Below are 22,051 nucleotides of genomic sequence, written 5' to 3'. Positions count from 1 at the left end.
AACGATCTTTCCCAACGTTTCTGACTGGTGGCATCAGTTACACATCTGACCTGTCGTAAGACCTTTTCAGTTATTAAACTACGCTGTTAAATTATCTGAGTCAGCTGCAAACCAAATCAAGCAGCCTTAGCTGCGGCAGTTCCCCACGAATTCCTGATGCTTTACATAATTGAATGTCCAAAGCCAGGAGGTCATCGGCGGCCGTAAAATGAGGTCCTCCAATAGAGCGAAATCTTGGACGGCTGATCACGTCCCCCAGCCCCCGACGGGCGTTGGGTGGTCGCTTCGATATGTTGCGCTATCTTATCCGCGATTATTTGAGCTGTTCGATCTCACCATCACATTTATGCTTGCCAAATATTTTCGAGGGCGAACTCGGCAACACGCTGACGTCAGCACGAGAACAATGGCTCACATGCCAAGAGATCAATGTAGGCAAACTAGGCAACTAAACCATTAGTTAAGATGAAAACAGCAATATTTTGGTTGCTTTTAATAGGATCCAAATTTGATACTTTGGTTGGATTGACTCGTGAGGTCAGCGATCACGACAAGCAGTGTTTGTTGTGTGAGCTTCGACGGCATAATTCAGCGACGGGAGTTAACCGTGCCTCAATGCTCAGAGCGGTCCGTCCCACACACTGACCTCATCTGACCTTGAGACCCGAACTCTCTCACCCTGCCACGGGCAGGCTGGGAGACAGGCGCTCTAGCCGATTGAGCTACGGGGCGGACTTTAGAGCGGTTTCTGGCAGCAGTGACTATTTCAGAGCTGTGGGATTAAAGAGAGAGGGATGAGTAGGACCCCTGCCAGGGCGGCCCCTGGGCTGAATCGTGGCTGACGGCCGCGGCACGACCCCGGCGCGTGAGGTCGTGAGGTTACGAGCACTTTGGATGAAGTGAAGCGAAGATTGAAGCAAAGTTAAGTGAAGTGAAGAGTGGAGGCAACACGGTGGATGTCAAAACACACCAAGTACCGGTCTGAGTATGTGCGTGAGAAGCTGACAAGTGACGAGATTCAAAGCTCCGCTAGCCATTTCGTCTTCTTGTAATGCTTCTCCACATTCCTGTGACCCGTCTCTACGCTCCGCTTATCCGTTCTTTTATCATGCTTTCCCTCCCTATGCCGCAAAATCGGCAAGTGGTGAATACGGGCTGGAGACCGCGGACACTAAATTCTGCAAATTCTGCTAGGATTCGGAGGCGCTATTTCGCAAGTGCGAGACATGCACTCAATCCATGGAGGCATGTAATTCCCACAGGAATGGGCGCTGGACACCGGCACTGACGGGTGAGAAGTGAGGAGTGATGGAATGAGGACACATATGTTCCTGGAAACACGTCGTGGTTCTGACACGTCACTTAAGATAACTTACAATGAATTGCGCAGATTCCACTCATAGAGCGAGCTCCAGAGGCGCCTATCTAGGGGCGCCAGGCCAGACCGAGGGCTCCAGCGCGGAAGAGCCCAGATTCGAAACCCACGTGTATTACGACACCTGGGCGCAGCATCACCAGCGTAGTCACTAGCCAAGCAAAAGCCACGGTTCGCCACGGCACGCTGCGCATTCTTCTCCCAAAATAGGTATAAAGGCCCATATAAAACACGTAGTGACCACAAATCGGTAAACCGCGTTTGGTGGATCACGGTGCAGGCACGCTTGGGCCTTAGTTTTTCCAAAACGAGTCTTTAGCACCGGACTCGGGGTGGTACCGACAGATAGAACAGCCGGGTATACATCTGAAGCCGAACATTTCTGGGCGACCGCGATGCGAAAAATTGGTATGATCTGAAGGCGTGCAAAAGTGTCATGTCAAAGGCGTGTACTGGGGGTGTGTAGAAAGAGCATACGGCAGGGCGTGGTAGGATAAGGTCATGTTTTGCTCTTTGCTAAAAGCGGAGTTTCGTACAATTACTTGGGACGAGATGTGGAAAGGGAGCAGAAATGAGATGTTCTCTATGTGCGGATTTTCTGCTGTTTGTGTTTTTTTTTACAGTCCCTTCGTTTGCGATTTGGATCCCAGGCTAGAGGCCGAAGCAACCAGAGGGAGGAAAAAGGACAAGGCACCACTAGGAGATACAACGCTTTAGCCGCGGACACAGTTAAACCTTCAGTGGTTGGTCCTGACTGATTGATGACATTGGTGTTATTCTCGCCGTGGATGGATTGGATTCAGGACGTCAGCGGAGCAGCGTGGTGTGTTCCGTGCATGCCGATGTAAAACCTGAGTACATGTGCCGTTTTTGCTCAGCCGAGCATGCCAAATTTCGGTTGTTTGGTTTTCTCAGTCATCTCTCACCGTGGAAGCCGCTTTACCTCTCGCCCAGACTGCGTAGGTACAGAATACAGAAAGCATATGATGCGTGCAATATACGACGTGATGTCGTCTCACTCTCAGACGCTATTCATTGCACCACCAAAGCGCAGACTGCAGGTACTGTTTTCTGCTGTCCAGGCATGGTCTGCTTCTAAATGTTAGAATGAGCTATGCTAACATGAGCTAGGGGTGAACAACTGCATATGTCAACATCATGTTCTAGTTATGGCACTCATGAAGAGTAAAATCATAACTCCCGCATATCTAATTATCCAACTCTGTAATCGTGCGCGTCAACAGGTCTCTGGCGCGCGTCAGCCTGTTAAGTAATTGGCTTTGAAGGCCCCCTGTGGCCGTCGATCAAACTAGCTGGCTGCAGCGCACGGATATGATAAGAGAATGGGCAATTCCAAGCGCAAAGAGGCGTCTGTTCACCACGAGCAGCGACCTTGTCACTGCCACTGGAATGGTGGGCGGTATAAGGAGCTAGTCATGTCACACTCCTACGCGAGATGCGCCGCACATGGAAGCTCCACCGGGAAGCAACAGACAAGATGGCGACTTGCATGTTCCCCGGTCCAGAACCGAGATGGGGGAAACGCTGTTGCTCGTCGGTGGCTGCCGGGTATAACGAACTTCCTCCTGATTTAATGAAACTTCCTGTGCTGTCTTTAAAGCGAGCACTGAGCCGCCACCTGCGGAGTGCGGCGACAGGCGCATTACTCCGATTTCTCGCCACTGCACCACTACCAGCGGGGCATTGGTCTGTCGTGTGTGTGGAAGCGCGGGTTTGTGTGTGGGTGTGGGTGGGTGCTTACCTCTGACACCATGTGAAATATATCTGTTATTTCTTAACGATGAGCGGCAATAGCCACGAGTGTGCTGTAGATGGCCCAAACGAGTGTCTGTCTACAGGTATATGTGGGATAACTAGCAGAGTTACGTGAGCAGCCATCTCGTCAGCGTTCTTAATATGAGTTCGGCCATTTGCCTTCAGTTAATATCTGTCAAGGTTTACCTCAGACCTGGCGTGACAGAGCTGTTTTCTGTTGGGATTAGTCTAAAACCCAGTCCGGTCCGGGCCTACTAGAGCATATCTGTGACACAGTGTCGTCTCTTGGGAGTTTGTCCATAGCGTAGAACAACTTTTTCAGACCTGGCCCATGACTGCCATATGGCGTCCGTGACGTTGTCAGGCACTGCCAACGTTCGTCCGTAACGCCGTCGAGGCCCGCCAGAGTTTTTCCTTGACGCTGTTGAGCGCTGTCACAGTTCGTCCGTGACGTCGTCGCGCCTATTCAAAATTCGTCCGCGACGCATCCAAGCGTTATTCGAGTTCATCCGCGACTATTATGAGCGCTGTTGGAGTTTGTCCGTAACGGTGTCGAGTGGCGCTAGGGCTCGTCCGTGATGTTGTCGAGCACTGCCAAAGTTCGTCCGCAACGTTGGCGAGGGCAGCCAGAGTTTGTCCGAGACGCTGTTAAGCGCTGTCACAGTTCGTCCGTGACGTTGTGGGCCTATTCAAAATTCGTCCGCGACATATCCAAACGTTATTCTAGTTCATCCGCGACTATTTCGAGCGCTGTTGAAATTCTTTCGTGACGTTATCGAAAGGCGCTAGGATTCGTCCGTGACGCTGTCGTCCCCTTCAAAGTTGCACCGTGTCACAGTCTAGCGCTGTCAAAATCCGTCCACTTCGCTACCGAGCGCCGCCAAATCCCATGCCCTGGGTCGGACGCCGCCGGCGGACCGATGTGACGGCCCGGTTCCGGTCCGGCGGACCGATGTGACGGCACGGTTCCGGTCCGGCGGACCGATGTGACGGCCCGGTTCCGGTCCGGCCGGCGCCGCTCGGGCGACGTCGGCCATCGTGTCGAGCCGCCGAGCCGTGTCGAGCCGACCATCGCTGGGGACGATGGCCGACCAACTATTGCGGCGCTGTCCGGCGGATCTATTTTTGACGGATGCTGGCGCCGCAGCCTGCGTCGTCTTGGCTGCAGACTGTGTTCGAATTTGCGGAAATTGCTGGTCATGACGCCGGCTGCCTGCTATTGATTCTGATCGAGGCAGGAGCCGGCATCACTGACAGCAAAGACCGGGCGAAAATTCGCGTTGGGAGACTCGGGCCGGTTGTGGCGTGGGTTAAGCCCAGCATCACTGGTGACATCGAGCTTCAGCGAGCCAAGTGGCCGTACATAGGTGGGAGCAGCAAGAGGTGCGGACATCATCGCGCTTCTCTTATTTTATCAACTAACGAATTACAATTACAAATGTAATTACAAATACAAATACAATTGGTTACAAATGCTCGCAGGGGACATGACGAAGCTGTTCGTCTCGGGCTACAAAAATCAAGAAGCGACGCGTTGCCTTCGTTTGTAATATTTTAGCCATTTTGTACAAGGATTGCTTTGGGCCTTAAAACGTCATGTTCATTAATTGCCCTTACACTTGCAGCCGCAAACAGTTTGCGCTTACAGGTTCAAACAGCCAAACAGTGTTTGAACCTGGACCCAGCATTAAATGTGCTCGAGTCTGAGCAACGGCAAACCAGGTTGCACGTGCCACAGTGCCACAGGTTACACGTGCCGCAGTGTTACAGGTTACACGTGTCGGCCACCACGAAAGCAACACTCTGAAGATGGCGTTGCCCAGTTTAACGCCGTGCCACTGAGTACGGCCTTTGCTGACACCCTTTAGAGTCTCTTCTCTGGCCATGCACGTAAACAGGAACTATCTCCGCGGGCCAGTTGGTGGAAGCTGGTGCTATTTGCTCTGCTCCTGCCGCCGGGCAGCTGCACACGCTCCCGGGGGAGGCGACCCTCAGCAGTTATTTCGACGGTAACGACAAGTGCACATCTGGACACGGTGGGCAACGCAGATGTAGCGGGAAAAAAACATTGTTGATAGCGAGAACTTCATGTGCGCAAGCTGACAGCTGCAAGGAAGTTTGAACGCTATAGTCACTGCGCAGTGTAGCCTAGTATTGTTGTTCTGCTTACGTTCGAGGGCGCGAGACAAAATAACATTACACCGAGTGGTTCTTTCTTGCCAACTGTCTGCGGGGATGCTTTGTTCTCTGGAAAGCAAACTGCTGCTCTCCAAGGTATTCCGTAGCCATTTGCTGAGCCGCGCTTCTGTGACAAACTTATCGCCACTCCGTGCCGTGCTGTAACAATCGCGCCGTTGTATCGTACCATCCAGCCGCAACAATAAGTCGTTCATACGTTATGACTTAATCCAAACCTCCCATCCAGAGCTGGTTGGCAGCGAGGCACTGCCTGGAGCTGAACACCGCCAGGAGTTCCCATCCACCCTGTCCGTGGCCGCGTCGCTTATTGGTGTCGTGTAGCACTTGCCTGTCCGGCCACCATTATGCATTCCAACACGGCCACTTTGCTAGAATGTCCCCCGCTCAGCGGTCCTCCTGTTGCCCCATAATTGAGGCCGAGAGCGCGTTCAGGGATGGCGTCGGCCACGATTGTCTCAGGCATTCACCACCACTGGTTGAAGCCAATTCCATGAAATACTGGAAACACCTCCCAGCTAAGCCGTGCGCCAGGGGACGCTGTGGCCGATGCCGGTGATCCGTCACCCACCGGCACAATTTTCTGAGCATGGCCCTGGCTGACATTCTCTATGGAGTCTCTCCTTTGGCAACTCACGTAAAAAGAAACTATCACCGCTGGCCATTTGGTCGGAGCTGGTGTTATTTGCTCTCCTCTTGTGGCCAGCCAGCTGTACACGTCCCCGGGGGAGGCGACCCTGCCGCGCCTGGGGTCAGCTGACGTGGTTAGTGACCTCTGACCCTCCTGCTCGCGGTCCCGTGACGACACCGCGTGGCGATAGGCAGCTGTCGGATGAGACGCCGGCCATGTTTTCAGTAGGGTTAAGCGCCAGGGGAGCGGAGAGAACGAGCTGGTTACTTTGGACTGGGACAACAGCGCCTGAGGATAGAGCAGCGAGGCCAGGAGCTCGCAAAGTTTGCGCTTTCCATTTGGCACACCGCGCTTGCAAATTGTGACTCCTGGCGAGTGGTTCAACAGGTAAAATGATGAAATCGAGCAGGGAACAACTCAAATGTGTCTGAATATTAATCGCCGGTAAAGCATCCCGGTTGAAAGCATTCGGGCTGCATTCGGTGGACATGTCGTAGAACAGCTTATTATGATATGCGAGATGCTCAGAAACCTCAGAACAATGCATGTGCTTCTTCCCAAACATCTCAAGCTGGGCGCTGAAAGCGTATTTCCGCACTTCTTCCGCTCCCCGAACCATCCGTTTGTCTTTCTTCGCAACAAAAAAATGATACTTTCTGAGTGCCTCCCAGACTGGCGTTGTTTTTTGGTCGTGCCCTGCAGGCTTGGCTGTTTATTAGCGAAACACAGGGCGGCTCTGGACAAAGAAGCACTTAGCTGCTACGACGCGCGGTGATTTATAGCCTTTAACCTAAAACATTACTAAACACTTGCTCAAAAAGCTGCACTTATTTTCAATATCTAATCGTACCATTAACATATTGAGAGTTGTCCAAGGCCTACCAAGACAAGATTATAAGCATATAGAGTCGCGGAGTGTACATGAAATTTCTTTTTTCAATCTCACAGCATCCGACTGATTGCGCATGGTTGTAATTCACGACCATGGTGCACTTTGTCGCACAGTTGTTTATCATGCACGACCGGTACACTCGTACGCTACTCACCTACCACTTTGTTGAGGGATTTAGCCGTACCTCAAGCCTACGTGGCGTGGGTTGAGAACTGGCTGCCGAAATTCGCCTTACAGTGCAATCTATATCAGCCAGATACACTCAGCCGCTGCTCGGCGCCCGCTCTCGTGTAACAAAAACAACACACCCCCGCTCTTAAATGCAAATTTTAGGTCCCGTCTGGCGAAGCAACGGAAACACGTTCATTCATCTCCCGACAACTTATGAGCCTGCCTGCCTCGAGGTGCGCCTAACCCCGCCAGCAGGCTGGGTTATATGTGGGGATAATTTACAAGTGGAGGTCAGCCTTTCTAAATCATCAAGCCCCGACACCAAACACCCACACTCCATGCGCGCTGAATACTGGCATTCATAGAACTGGTTTGGCTCGATTGAATAGCAAGAAGTGCGGCAGCATTTCCTCGGTCATCTTGATGATGATTTGGGCTTTGGGGCGCACCGACTACGTTGGTCGTATGGCGCCCATCCCTCTGTCACCTTGTCGAAACCATGGTGCGAGTGCAAGTGGGGTAGTACGCAGGCCGACGCATTACCGGGGCAATTTTCGAGATTCGTATCGTTATCACAGGCACTGACGGACCAACGCGTTGCCTACGGCGCAGAAAGCTGGACGCACTGCTAAACACGCCGTATCTAGCAGGGCAAGGGCGCGCCGTGTGGCGTTATGACCAGGCAGTGCGACGCTGCTAATACAAAGATAGGCAATAAGGGCTTATCAGCTGGCGATATTTGTCCGCCATCAGCAAGGTCACCGGAGCCGCGGTTTGCCGAGGCAGCCGGCGGGCGTCCGAGGCGGGGGTGCGCCAGTCCGGCTAACAGGTCGGCAGTCGGCATCGGGTCGGGCTAACGGGTCGCCAGTCGGCATCAGTCGCACTCAACACAAAACTCGTTCTACGTTAGGAAATTTTCAAATGTGACAAGATTTAACCGTAATATTATTGTAGTCCGTAAAAGGCGACGGCTAGCGGCGCCACCAGACCGTCGCCCCGATCTTGATCTTGACGGACCCTCGCTGCGCTGTGACATGTAACAGCAACGCATTGCAATGCATCTGTCTCTTCCTATTCCTACCTTCCGCTGACATGAAGGGTCGTGGGAGTTCTCTTCGTTTCGATCTTAACGTATCCGGCTGACACGCATTTGTTACAGTTCACGGACATGACACACTGATGTACAGCTGTTTCAATCATTCCTGACCGCTGTGTCCAGAGCCGCCTTTCAGCAAACACTTTGAATGCAGTTGGTACGTGGACAATATCGGCAAAAACGATGCATTTAGAGCGGCAGCCCTCACTTGGGTGGAGGTAAGCGAAATAATTATCGAGCGTTTTGACAAGACAGGCCTCTCCAACTTGCTTGCATTCCCACCCCCGAAAACGCGTCAATGCCTTACAACAGCCCGCTGTGCGACCCAGCAGGGCCCCCGCACCATACGTCACTGTCACGGGGCCTCTCTCAGGGCGTGAGAGGTGACCATTCACGGCACTTGATGGCAGCTGTTGACAAGCACAGCGTAACGGGGCCCCGTGGCAGCACACAAAGAGTGGCAGCGCCGCACACATTCTCGGCGGCATTTTCACTGACACGCTCTGCAGTTTCTATGACAGCACGTGTCGGCTTCCATATGTTGAGCAGAAATTGTTACCACGCAGCAGACTGCCACAGTGGTTGCAAGGTCCTTAACTCTCTCGCTGCAAGCGTGTTGTTTTAATAAGCCGTGCCGTCGGCGTAATCAAACTGGTTTCACATCGCGCGGGGTCCCGCCTGTCCCTCTTCGTTTTGTCTCTGCCACTTCACTGGAATTGCCCCCAAGTCCAGACCATTCAGCTGACCTGTGTCAAACCCCGCCGCTCCTCTGGCTCAGCGCTTCTGACGGACGGGCAGCGCTTAACGCTCCGCCATTATAGCGAGCGGCACGTGGTGATTGCGCCGATAATTTCCCCAGCGACACATCGCTGCCGACGCGACTCCCGGCCACATACGCCACCGGTCTAATTAGTCCAGATTAGGCCGGTATGCCACGGCGCGGCGCACGCTAGGCGCTCAGCGCCGGGAGCAGACCTGCGTCGCCGATCTCAGGTGAGGCGGCGCGGTCGTGGCTTGCGTGTGTCTGTGGTGGGTAGCGGTAAATGGTTGGTTTTGACGTAGATAGCTGAAAGGGATGGGTGGATGTGCCATTGGAAGAGAAAAACACATTTCCTAGGGGAGGATCGGTGTTTTTTTTCTCTCGCGTTCCATAAGGAACAATGACAAAGTGTCGCCTAAATGGTAGTAGCGAAACTTGTTAATGTGGGACGCCGGAAAAAATACCTTTGAGTCGGGTTTTTGTCTTCCATTTATTTGAGCAACTATCCCTTTCCATGTTGACAACTATCTCAGTACAAATGCTCGCTAACCATATACATAAAATGATGCTGTTTAAAACCCATATACAACTGAGCTCTCATGCAGCTATGTCTTAGGTAACATAGAATCTAGCAATCCATAAGTCGTAAGAGCCTGGCGCGATGCGACATCTAAATAAGAGCAAACTAAATGCTCCGTTCAATACCGTTGTTTCACAATACCGTTCACGATTGCGCGAGGCATTTGCAGAAACAGCCTTACTTCAGGGACAGTGCTCACCAGGACCACGCGTCAGGCAGAGGCGAAACAGCTCAGCATCATGGGCTGTAAGTGCCGCCAAGCGTATGTAATGCGCTCGGCGAAATGTCATGATTCCGCGCACTGTCACAAGCGGCGAAGTTGGTTGGTCATACGTCAGCAAACTTGCGGAAGAAGTTCGTTGGGGGCGTGAGCGCCTTCGCAGGGCGCGAACTAGGCGTGAGCGCCTTGCATTATCGTTCGTCTGCTCTACTAGCGCTGAGCCACGAAATCAGTCAGTTTATCGAAAATACCTTGGCCAGATGGTTTTCAGCTAGTCCAAACGGTTTGTTGGCATGGCTGCTTTCAACTGCCGCTTGGCCCAGTTCAACCGACAACTTTGCCCGCACCTGTTCGGAGCAGTCCTCCACATGCTATAGGTTGCCTTGACAAAGCAACGACGTGCAGCTGTACAGCCATAATCAGATACCGGCTCCTGGTGTCTGGCACCTGCCCGACGAGTCAGCTGCATCAGGGCGTTAGACCCACATCTAACTGAGCTCTCGCGTGGCTAGGTCTTAGGTAGCGCAACAATCTAGCAAGTCATGTGTCGTAAACGTTCTGTGCAATGCGACATCTAAATACAAGCAAACTGGGTGTTGCGTTCAATGCTGTCGTTTCACATCAACGTTGACGTTAACGGGCGGCATTTGCGAAAACAGCCTATTTCAGAGACAGGGCTCACCAGGACCACGTGTCGATCAGCGGTCAAACAGCTCAGCATATATATATATATATATATATATATATATATATATATATATATTTAAACACCCCCATGGTTGGCCAATTAATTGTAAGCTTCGAATGGCTGGGAAACGAATGGTTGACGCATGGGTGGTTAGTGCGATTATTTTTATCCAATGATGCAGAAGCGCAATGAATAATACTGATCCTTCACTTGAACATAAACGGCAATACAAATCATTCTGAGCTCGCTTTACTCAGGTTTTGCGCAAAACACCCAATCCCCTTGTGGGTTTCATGAAATCACTAAAATACAGGAATAGCCGTCAAACAAAAAAAAGACAAAAATTGCTGTTTCAAAAATGTCCGCGAACTTTTTGCATTCAGGTAATGTCTAAGAAGTTTGGTCAGAAAGCGTAATAATGCTAATTCCACATAGGTTGCACGCAACGCCAGCGCTTCACGAAACGCCTAGTAGTTCTCTGGAATGCCATGCTGCAGCATTCCAACGCCTGCGACGCATGCACTGCTTTCACGTTTAATGAAGAACTTCCTAGGTACCTTAGAAAAAAATGTTGAAAACAAGCACGAAAACGGTGCGATGGATGCAGCGGTAGGAAGCGATCATATGCGTTTTAAGTCATATCGTTTTACTCCATCACAGGTGCGTGGCAGTGCGCTGGTCATGCACTAAACGTGCCGTGCAAGAGTTATTGACCGACTTCAGTGATTGAACTGTAGATTTGCACATGTCCTGGTCGCTGGTGATTCCAGCAAATCGTTTGTAAGTGCGATTTCTACCACAAGGACTGGGAATGCGTCGGGCGCTGCCAGACATGTCATGCGGGCTGAGTTTGCCCCTATTGTTGCAGTCATGCATAGACCTATCGTGTATGAAGCTGGCCTCCAAACACTTGCACTCGCGTAATATATTCATGATAGGAAATACTTCACAACCCTAAAACAAGACCGCCGGAGACATCATTGTCTTCTGGTTACGATCCTGCCAGCATTGCTTAATGCCTGTGACACGGCCCGCAGTGGCCTGCCAGTCGTAGAGTCGCACTGCCATAGGCCAAGCCGTTTAAGGCGTTAGCTTTTCATATTGAAATTAGACTGCATCATCCCTCGAGTCTTCTCGGAACCGCATTATTCCCGTGTTATGATTTGCACCTGCTTGAATACGCCGTCGTTTCATTGCCGATTACAATGCGAGACAGCGCGGCTGCCGTAACCTGAACCATCTACGGTTCATCTGAGAGCTGTCTGTGGGTCACAAGTGTAGCAGCCGGTGCTGCATCACTGCTTATGTAGTACACAACTGTATGCCAGGTGATGGCCATATGGAAACAGCACATCACTACAGCACCTTGCATCCTATCCATCGTTTGTCAGTAGGTAGCATTGATGAAACAACAAGCATGAGGAAGTGAGCAGAGCTGATTTTCGAAATAGCGCTGCACGGGCTGCTGGGCAATTTATGTGCTAGTTTTGTCCGCGAATGCTGATGACGTTCAATCGAATGGGTGGATATTTGGCACATTGCCTGACAAGTACGTCATTTTAGAGTCTGCCTTACTTGATTGACTTGATTAAACTGGCTGTCACAAACTTTGGCGGCCCGGTTGCATTTGGTGCGCTGAGGAGTATATCACCCGCTTTAGAAGCGCCACGATGGCCGAGGATACACGACCACCCCAGCCAAACAGCGTTGGTCTGAGCGCTTAAGACTCTGTACGGTGAGCTCCATGAGCAAGTCCCTCCCAGTAAACCCGAGCCCCTACCTCGGACCTCCTCTCCTAATCACACCTTGGATTTGCCCGACAAACTTTGCGCCATTTCGGAAGATCTCCGTGAGCAGACAGCGTATCTAAATTAATAAACCCCGCCTTGGCCTGGTGAGCCTCCGGTTTTCTAATCAGGATCTCTTTGCCGACTGGCAAATCTTCCTGTCTTTTTTCATGGGATTTTCCATTACTTTGATGAAGCTTGCTTTGCAGCCCCTGGATCCTCTTATCGACCAAAAGAGCCCGATGTTTGTCGTCTAGGGGATCTTGCGAGACAGACATTGCCTCCCGCCTGCTTCGAATGCTCTCTTTTTTTATTTCATAGCGTGGCCTGTCCCAGCGATCTGGAGCCTGCTATGGCATGATGGGTCTCAGGAAATATCAACAAGCAAAAGATGTGTTTGCTTTCCTCGGCAAATCGCAAGTGGAGCTCCTGTACCACCCTGCCCCGCTGGTGTCCCTGTACGCGCTGGAATATCAGCATACAGCGTAGACGTTTAATGCATCTACAAAGCGATGCGCTAAGCACGCATTAGTTCACTGGCAACACAGGGTTGAGCTGCGGGAATGCGTATTTTGAGCAAGAATTGAAGCTGTTACCAGCAGCGGAATCCGTAGTGGCGCTGAACCGATTTCAGCCATGGGTGTCGGCTTGCGCCAAAAGTGTCTTGTGTCTCACAAATACCACGAGGAAAGTGTCGAAAATCAGGTTTCGCCTTTGACAAAGTACGTTTTGATTCCGAGTGCTTGATTTACAACACTATTGATAATGTCAAGTTTTAAGCGGGCTGAGACAATTTTGGGGGGAGAGCAATACAAATGCAAAACTTCGCCATGTCTATTACCATTTACTCTAATCAGATGGTCTGATCACTTAAATGGTTCTCAAGGGAGAATTAAGCGGGGGGGGGGATGTGATTGGTACCCATGCGCTTATGATGACTTGCTCGGACCAAAAGAATAAATAAAAACAAGGCCATGCTTAGTGAATGTCTCAGAAATCCATAAACATCATCGCTCCACCCATCAGTTTATTCAAAGACTTTCAGGGCAGATAAACGCTTATATCTCTTGTACATGCTCAATAATGAAGCATTTCCACAGCTCCAGTCACCCCAGCAGCCAAAGTTTAGCCTTCATGAAATTTATCAATGCTGCCTTAGAAATGTAAATCAATTTATAAGCCCTTTTGCATAGAAATATTTCAGACTTGCAGCACCCTGCGTTGGAAATGCATTGAACTCTCTATGAGGAGGAAGATAATGTGCCTAAAGTCTCAGCGCTTAAACGTGCGTGTGGCGTTGTTGATTGTAAAGCGTGTGAATGACCGTGTGAATGGACCGGAAGCATATCAATAATTGAGCGATCGCGGCATATAATATCAAACACTCATAATTTCCCGAATCTTGATGACCACTCTTGGCGCCTGGCGACGCCTTTCGCACTGGACGCTTCAGGAGTAAAATTCCATAGTCGCTAACACCTGGTCAGCACTGGACTATATGCTGCACAGTTTTGTGGACGCTTGGCATTAACGATGTGGTGATACATGCAAAGGAATCAGTTCAAATATGTGCCGTCGAAAATGCATTTCCGTTGACTAACTCTCCGCACACATCGCTACACACCGCGCATGGTTTTGTGCTCTCGCAGGATGGTTTTCTCCCCCAACGCGAGCTGGAGTTGCGGTGTACCGCGCGATGGTCGCCGGACAGTACGGGTGGGCGGCACCTCCGGAGATCGGTCGGCCACACCCCACCCGCAGCCGGCCGCGTGCGACCGAGGCTCCCTGAGCGCCGGGGACCACACGGCGAGGTGCTCTACTGAACTGGTGTCCGGAGTACGGCTACAGCTTCACATGCAGCGACAGCAGCGGCTCCCGTGACCGGCCGTCCCCGCACGCAGGCGACGGATGGTCGCGTCCCTACGGCGCCACTAACACGCACTACGCTGCCGCCAACGTCCGGTCTGCTACAGAAACCAAGTGGCTTCATCGAGTAGGTATAGTATGCGACTTCACGTACGCGTGTCAGAGTGACTCGCGCGCCACCAGGTAAATCCAGATGTTCGTCCGCCTGGCCACGCTGTCTTTCACTCCTTCAGTGTTGCCCACTACCCAGCTCCCCCGCCGGCGTGCGCCCCGCCCCGCCTGGAGCCCGCTCCGCTGCACCCCGGCCGGCTCACCTGATGACGCCCGGAGCGAGGTCGCTGGGGCCCGCCTGAGGCCGCAACGCCGGGGGCAGCCGCTCGCACCTCCGCCGCCCGGCCGCACTGCTGCCAGCGACGGCCGGGCGGCGCCGGTTAAATAGCGCCCCGCCCGGCCCCGCCCCAGCCGCGCGCCCGCGCCGCCCCCGCTCGCGGCCAGCTCGCCGCCCCGGCCCAACTGTGCGAGGAGTGCGACCGGGTGAGGGGAGGGACAGCCGGACTCAGCACTCTGCTCAATGCCCACCTGGACACCAGCATACATATGCCAAATAAGATCAGGCTTGTATTGGGAATGTTTGATGAAAGCCTCTTTGGGTTAGGTAACTTGATCATACATTGCCGAAGTGGTCATGGTTACGTAATTGGGTGGATCGCGCAGGCCTTATGTATAAGATGCAGGGTGCATGGAGCCTCTGTGCAAAACATCACTCTAAACGCGAAGAACCAATCTAATTGACAAGTCCGACAATAAGCCCATTCTCCTCAAATGGAAGGAGTCGTAAAGCATACGAACAATTCCAGCAACTTATTCCAGGTGTGTAGCTTGCTTGCCAATTGGGGCAAGCGCTTCAGCCCCTCCCCCGATCAATGACCCAGTCTCCCCAACAAGCCATTGAGAAAAAAGTGGACCAAGGCCGGGAAGAAACTCGTTTTTTGACGTGGTTTGGGTGTCGGTTTTGTCATTTTTTTACTGCTCAGCCCCCTTAATCATTTTGCAGAACTACACCACTGACAGACACACCACACTGCACCACACACGGCGCATCACACCGCGACACGTCATAAGTGAGATAATTTTCCTTATCCTATGCCTGTGTGATTTGACTGTCATTGACAGCCAAATGACACAGGCCATGCGGGACAAAGTAAGCGTACAGACATAGCCGCCTCGGCGGTTTACTTTGAAACTACGCCGCACTACATTGGTGCCACGCGGTGCAGCCTAACAATCACCTCTCGGTGCCGCGGAAGCGCGGGCGTCCTGCGATGGCCGCCCGGTGATCTTGGGACATAATCACGCAGCTGATGCGTCTGGATCGCACAATATAGTTTCGAAGTTTCGAATGGCCTACAACCGCATGCGTCATGGGGAGGGAGGGTGGATGGGCACAAAGAATATAGAAGCATATGATCCACAAAAGCGCATGATCCATATAGATCCAAATGATCCACAATGACAATGCTGGCCACAAAATTCATGACAATGAAAGACGTACTGAAAATAACACCTATAATTTTTCGGTGGCATCTTATGTTGACCAGATATGGACTACAAACTTGTTTAACCTGCGATGCAATTTACATCGTGCGCTATCCATTGGTGACCAGTCGTGGCTGTTCACAAGGTCTGGCTGCCATCCACTGTGACAGACCTTCCATTATTGTCACGCTGACAACATCCATGAGAGTCTTAATTGGACAAATTGTCCATAAAAGTGCTTGACTGATGCAACTGATAACAGGTCTGCCTTGGCTTAGCGGTATTGGCTTGGTCTGATCCATGGCGACATGCGTTTTTGGTCTCAGAACGTGCACACTACGCGTTGTTTGCGCTCATAAAACTTTTTGAAGCCATTGAGTACGGCTCGTTAGGATCCGCACTTGATACTGTTTACACAATATTTGAACGCCCATCATAATGGTTGTAGATCACGGGTTGGTGTTGCTCCAACTTCCAACTATGTGGGATGTGAAATCCATCGATCTTTTTCGTCCCCGATACGGATGTCAACTGGAAACTAGATAGACAGCGAACCTCGCATGGGACAACCAGAACGACACGAGGACGCACCATCCCGAGATCTTAGTCCTCGCTCTGATAGGGACGAGGGGGGGGGGGCAGTGCCACCCTCTAAAGTTTTTTCAGAGTGCCTCTCCAGCATGTCGTGTAATTGCTTCCAAACTTTCGTTGTCTATGGGGTTCTCACAGCACGTGTTTTGACACCAAAACGTGTCTCTAGCCCTTCTAGTTTCCGAGTGCGGCCGGCTATTTCGGACCACTGCAAGGCGATCCACTGTCGGCGCGCGGACGGCGGGCGGCAACTGCCGAATCTGCCGATTGCCCGCAGCGGGCCGACACTGTTGCACTAACGGAGCCCTACGTGATAAATACATGCTGAAAACGTACAAAACGGCATGGCGATGCACTCAGAATTTAATAAAGAAACGTCTGTGTAAATTCACTGCTGCTGCGTGGCATAGCTTCTTAATTTTCGCATTTAAAGCTGAAATAGTGTGGTTTTCAGGAAAAATTGACCTTTGACCTGACACGATGGGGCCAGTTATTGACCCGTGAGCAGCCACTTGCAGACTGCTCACAGGTCTACGTGCTACGCATTCCACTCGCGTCTAGGTTCACGCCAAGTAAACGCCGATCTGACAGCTGCTTTGTGTTGTGGTGCCGTGAGACCCATGAGAGCCGAACACATTTTGAAAACGATTGGAATATTGGAAAACTACAATGTCAATAGACACAAGACATTTCTCCACGTCTGATACCGCTTGTGAAATCGCCTTGCAATTTATCGCGTATACGGTAGTTTCCTTTAGCGGCATGACATAATTCATTCAGCAGTAATTTGGAGCGTTGGCGCCAATTTACATCCCTGCACAGTTTCAGCACGAAACGTCCGAAAGGAGATACCACCTTTAGAGCGCATAACACCCGCAATAATCAGACAACAGCATGGTTGTGTCTTTCAAAATCGTAACGCAAAATAATTACGAAATCACACCGCCGATGGGGCTTAATACAAAACCGGGACAGTCGCAGACGCATCCAGCTCAGACAGCGGCAAGATATGGAATGCCGCCATGATAACAGTGTCACATATATCACGGGAGAGAGTGCCACGGCTTTGTGGCGACCAACAAGTGCGGCCCCTTTGAGCATCATTAAAAATACAACAGCGCAAGGTGAGGCTGAACTTGAAACAAATCTGTAATGCGGATTTCACCATCGGGAGGCAAAAGAGATGAACAGAGAAGATCAACGGAGATCAACGGATCAAGAAATCAAGGGATCAAGAAAAGATCAACGGAGTGACAACAAAATTAAAAGAACTGGACTTTGCCCCCCCCCCCCCCCAGTCAGTACGAATTGACAAGGGCAATTTGAACTTTTTTAATGAAGGCAGGATATTCTTGCAATCAATATGCACGGATTTGGTGAGACACATATACCAAATTACTGTCATCTCCATTTATTTGAAATTTAAGCACAATTATGGTCTGCATGGCGCTTGGAAGGAAAAACTGCCATCGCCAGAAACCTGATGAGTTTGTTGTTTTGGCGCCGTAGGTGGACATCTACCGAAATAGAAAATTTCTTATACGGTACAATGTCACTGTAAAGCTCATTTAAAGGTTCCTGAAAGCCTTGGCATCTTGTTGTGACGCTGTATGTGGCCTGGAGTTCGACGCGTTTTGAGAACGAACAGACCATTCTTCACATAATTGGATTTGTTTCAATACAATTATTATCTCCTTGCAGATGGTCTAACGAACCTTTGGCATCATTCCTCACATGTTTCATAGAGAGGAAAACCAGCTATAAGATCAAATCGAGTATCCGTGATCGGAGCAAATCTGCAGCCTGAGAGTTTTTTTCATTGAGGGCCCGATGCTTCGACGGTCCCGTCTCATAAGACTGGGCCCCCTGGGATCACCCCTATCTCTGAAGGGTTCCTGCGACCGCTCCTATTCCGCCACTATCCATGCTCGTGTGGATCCCGGAAGGGCCTCCAAGGGACTTTTGTGTTCTAAATTTGAAGAGGCGCGATGGGGTAGTCAGTAGGAGGGGAACCGTACCTCCCCTGGAAGTCGCGGGTCCCCTTTACTGCTTGTTGGCAATTTAAGACACCCGCAGGGTTTCTAAGATATAAAAACGGTCCCCAGCCATCGAAACAGGATCTTGAGCCCAAAAAAGATCTTAATTAAAAAGCCAGGGCCCTATGTCTATTATTCATTTGCTCCACTGGAGATCGTCTTCAGACGTCTGGACCTCCTGAGACGGCTGTTTGGATGTCCAGACACTCGAAGGCAGACGCTTGCAAAAAAAAGAACAAAACAAAACAAAACAGAGCGGCGAAGAGGGGGCCCCCTGACTGGAATGACCCCCTATGACCCGATCTGGCCCATCCTGAGCCAAATCCTGGCTACGCCACTGAAGAGGCGTGGATAACCCTTGAACCCGAGACGAACCTCATCAAACGTCAAGACTCTGGGGCCCTCTTTTCTAACGCCAACAATTCCGCAAACAGGGCCTGTTCGAATTAAAATAGAGTCCTTTTTCGAGATAGGATTTTTGGGAGAACCCTGGATTTGATCCCACTTGCTTCCCAAAGTTTGGGGGAGGCTGCTGAAGTCCAGATTGGGGAGGGGTGGGGGCTAAAACCTCTCCCTAGCTAAATAGGTAACCACACTCCTGGTTTTAGGGTAATAGCACAGCAGCGAATATAATGCAGATGACATTTAAAACGGTGCTGCACCCATGCTTTTTGGGAAAAGGCAGTTGTTATTAGAACAACCTCGAATCAACGAACTTTTACAACAATCAGAATGTCCAAAAATAGAATATCGGAAAGAACAGCTGAGTCTGGAATGTCTTAAGATAGCTTATCTGAACGAACATCCGAGTCCTGAATGCCCAAAAATATGTATGGCAGCGGCACTCGCAGTTTTCACACAACGCCAATCTTAGGCTCTCTGAATGCGCTAAAACTGCGCTAAACGTCAACAGGGTGGCGCTTAGGCCTACATAAAGCCGCCTTAACACGCATGGAGTGAATCGCTGACCAGGCGCTCATATGGGAGCGTCTATATATATGGGAGCGTCGTCTATACGTGTCTGGAAATGGAAAATACCTATTTCCTACACATTTTGACGATTGAAGGCTAATCTGCGCTGTATCAGCCCGCTGTCAGAACGCTCTGTTTCATCCTGAAGTTTTATGGGTGTCCGTGCGCTGTATTAGGTGTACTTATTTGCTCAAATAACATGCCTTGGGATGCTTTCCACGTACGGCGCCAAATGTAGCTCTCTGAAGGCGCTGTTAGTGGACAATCGGAGCAATATAGCATGATGGCGCCCTTGTCCACCTCAATGGCGCCGTACGGGGACGAGAAGAACGCGCTGTATGGGCGCCCAGTCTCGACATATTTATTTGCCAACATGATTAATATCAATTTCTAACCTATTCTCGCCACAAAGTGGACTTAACTGACCTGAACTGACATGCTGTCAAGCTCCTCTTTCATTTATAGATGGGTTCGTGGTTGTCGGTGCGCTCTTTTGTACCGAAACCTAAAACTGACGATGCTTTGTGAGAACAAATGAGAGTTGTATTATTTTCATGGATCTTCACGCAACACTCGAAACTGACATTCGGAAGATGAAAAATATGCTACAGCAATATGGAAGCATGTTACTGCGTCATAATACTCCAGACCATCAAGAATAAGGACAGCATAATTCAACATACTTTATACCAACCAATGCCAAACAAGTTCCTTGCCTGGAACGAAGACAAAATGTATCTTTAATGATAGCACAAAGGCATTCCGGTACTTACGGCGCCAATGCTCAAGACGAGCGCAAACAACCTTTTTTTCTCATGAGCCAGGCGAATGTCACAAAAACTAGAGGTATATGTTTAAGTCTTGTTGTTGAGCATGACACTTAAACGACAGCTGTCATTCAAAACAGCGATTCGTTGTGGCACTACACGCATTTTTACGATTCAATCCTCATGCGGCGCGAAAGCTGGCGCCAAATCAAGGTGGACTTTCACCCGAGGGAATTTTTCCTCATACAGTGCCAAACAGTCCAGTTAAGCGCCAAAACGCCCACTGCCGGCGCTAATGCCATGCCCGTAAACATCACAAGGAACGCGCTGTAGTGCAGAGCCTGCTTTCTCCAGCTCAGATCTGAACTACAATGGAACGATGTCTCAGGACTATGGCGCCAGGAATGCCTGCTTCAATATCTCAAAATACGGAACGATTCCTTCGAAAAATATGCCACCACTTAACCAAATGCAGCAAATAACAACATGTCAGTTCATGTGGTTTGTAGCATGGTTCCACGCAGTGGCGCAGGCAGGGACTTAACCAGCGGGTGCAGAACGACCACTGCCGTCGGCACCCCACCTAAACCCAAATACAATGATCAGGAACTCCCCGGTGGTTACAAATTCGGGTATAGGTGGCCTTTCAGCCAAGAGGGCTACTGTTCGTCGCTTTCTAGGCCCGAAATCTCATTTGATGCATCGTGAACCCGTTTTTTCGTTTTGGAAGCCTTACTGCCTTAAACTGCCCGCAAAACTGGTGCCTTTGATCCCGACCTTCCCCCCCCGCCATTTGCACGAATGGGAGCCCCATCTCCCGTTATGAAAGGGAACCAGTGGCTGCGCCACTGATTTCCGGTTTCTAATTCATTTCAAGCCTTGGTCTTATTCCTCATGCTTAATTTGCAATCATGTTGAAAGCGCTTTTGGCAATGGAATTTGGTTTGACGTGGTATCAGATGCTTGCTTTTGCTATACCCTTTCTCCTCGCAGCTAAGACATACGCCAGCGGGTAGCAGTGGGAAATGACATGCTGGTAATTATTATTATAATTTTTTGTGATGGACAAGCACTTAAGTCTGTTGTACTGGTCATGATTTCCTACTCTTCAACACCTGATGCTTATATATGAATCCATCGATTTAGGGATCCAGTTAAGAAGTGAAATCAAAACTAAACACGTATCTGCCTCGGTATGTGGGACTTCATCGGCTTGTGCCGATATGTTTTTCAAGTGTTGTGTCAAGTCATGAATCCACCGCATTGCGTTGCTGTTTACTTGACAAAATTTGGTGCATAATTTTTCAAGCTAAGTAAAGCTCAATATGTTTCTGCTTTATCAAGTTGATTCGGAGGCACTCAAACATTTGTATTGTAGACGTTTCCAACATCACCGTATGCGATTCAGGCAACTTCTACCAGCTCTGTGTTGGGGATAATGTCATTGGTAGTTTATTGCCTCGATCACTGCGCCCTGACAGCTGTGAAGGTCCATTGAAACCTGTCCATTGCTCAAGTATGTTTAACGGCATGCCGACATTTTCAGTCACTCCGGACGCTACCTATTACATGGTTAATAGTTCCATACATAATATGATGCCAAGAAGCTTGACATGTCTGGCACGTAGCTGGATATGCACCCTACCTGTTTTTAACGACAGAAGAGGGAAATGAGAAGGTTTTATGAACTTCGTCCGTCTCTGCTCTAGACTGTGGTGTTTTCAATAACGTCTGCCTTCTGACTCGCAAGTTTTACCTTCAAGACGGTCAGAATATTTTGTAATGCTAGCATCCGTTTTAATCTAACGCCCGCATCTAAAATCAAGTGATTCCTACGTCAGCATATCTGGCGCGATACGCAGCCCTTTCTCTCTGCACGTCGGCGTCTCTCGGATAGACTGGGGTCCGGGGTGACGGATGATAGCCAGAACACGTCGTCGGTCTTGGGCGCCTCACTTCGTTGGCTTCCATATGCATACGAAAGAAGCCCGTGTTTTTGTGTGCATTTTGGAGTAACTGCGACCAGCATCTCAAACGTATGGTCCTAAATTTTCTCTCCATTCAACTTCTCTCCGGCAGCTTCATGGTTATGCGAGGTATTAATTCCCTGC

General features: G+C 50.4%; 1 protein-coding gene across 2 annotated transcripts in view; it reads right to left on the bottom strand.

The window, feature by feature from the left end:
• The window catches only part of Mip (Myoinhibiting peptide precursor), a 29,801-nt gene extending 15,361 nt beyond the window's left edge, over positions 1 to 14,440 (bottom strand). For both annotated transcript variants that reach the window (XM_037214854.1, XM_037214855.1), the window contains exon 1: positions 14,353 to 14,440. The gene's annotated coding sequence lies outside the window, so the exon portion shown is untranslated. The remainder of the gene's footprint in view (positions 1 to 14,352) is intronic.
• Positions 14,441 to 22,051: the final 7,611 nt, after the last annotated feature.

Source organism: Pollicipes pollicipes, unplaced genomic scaffold, assembly GCF_011947565.3.
Source record: "Pollicipes pollicipes isolate AB1234 unplaced genomic scaffold, Ppol_2.1 Scaffold_3447;HRSCAF=4054_pilon_pilon_pilon, whole genome shotgun sequence".
NCBI classification, from domain to species: Eukaryota; Metazoa; Arthropoda; class Thecostraca; order Pollicipedomorpha; family Pollicipedidae; genus Pollicipes; species Pollicipes pollicipes.
The sequence above is the reverse complement of the archived record's forward strand: the minus strand, read 5'-3'. Positions and strand labels throughout refer to the sequence as shown.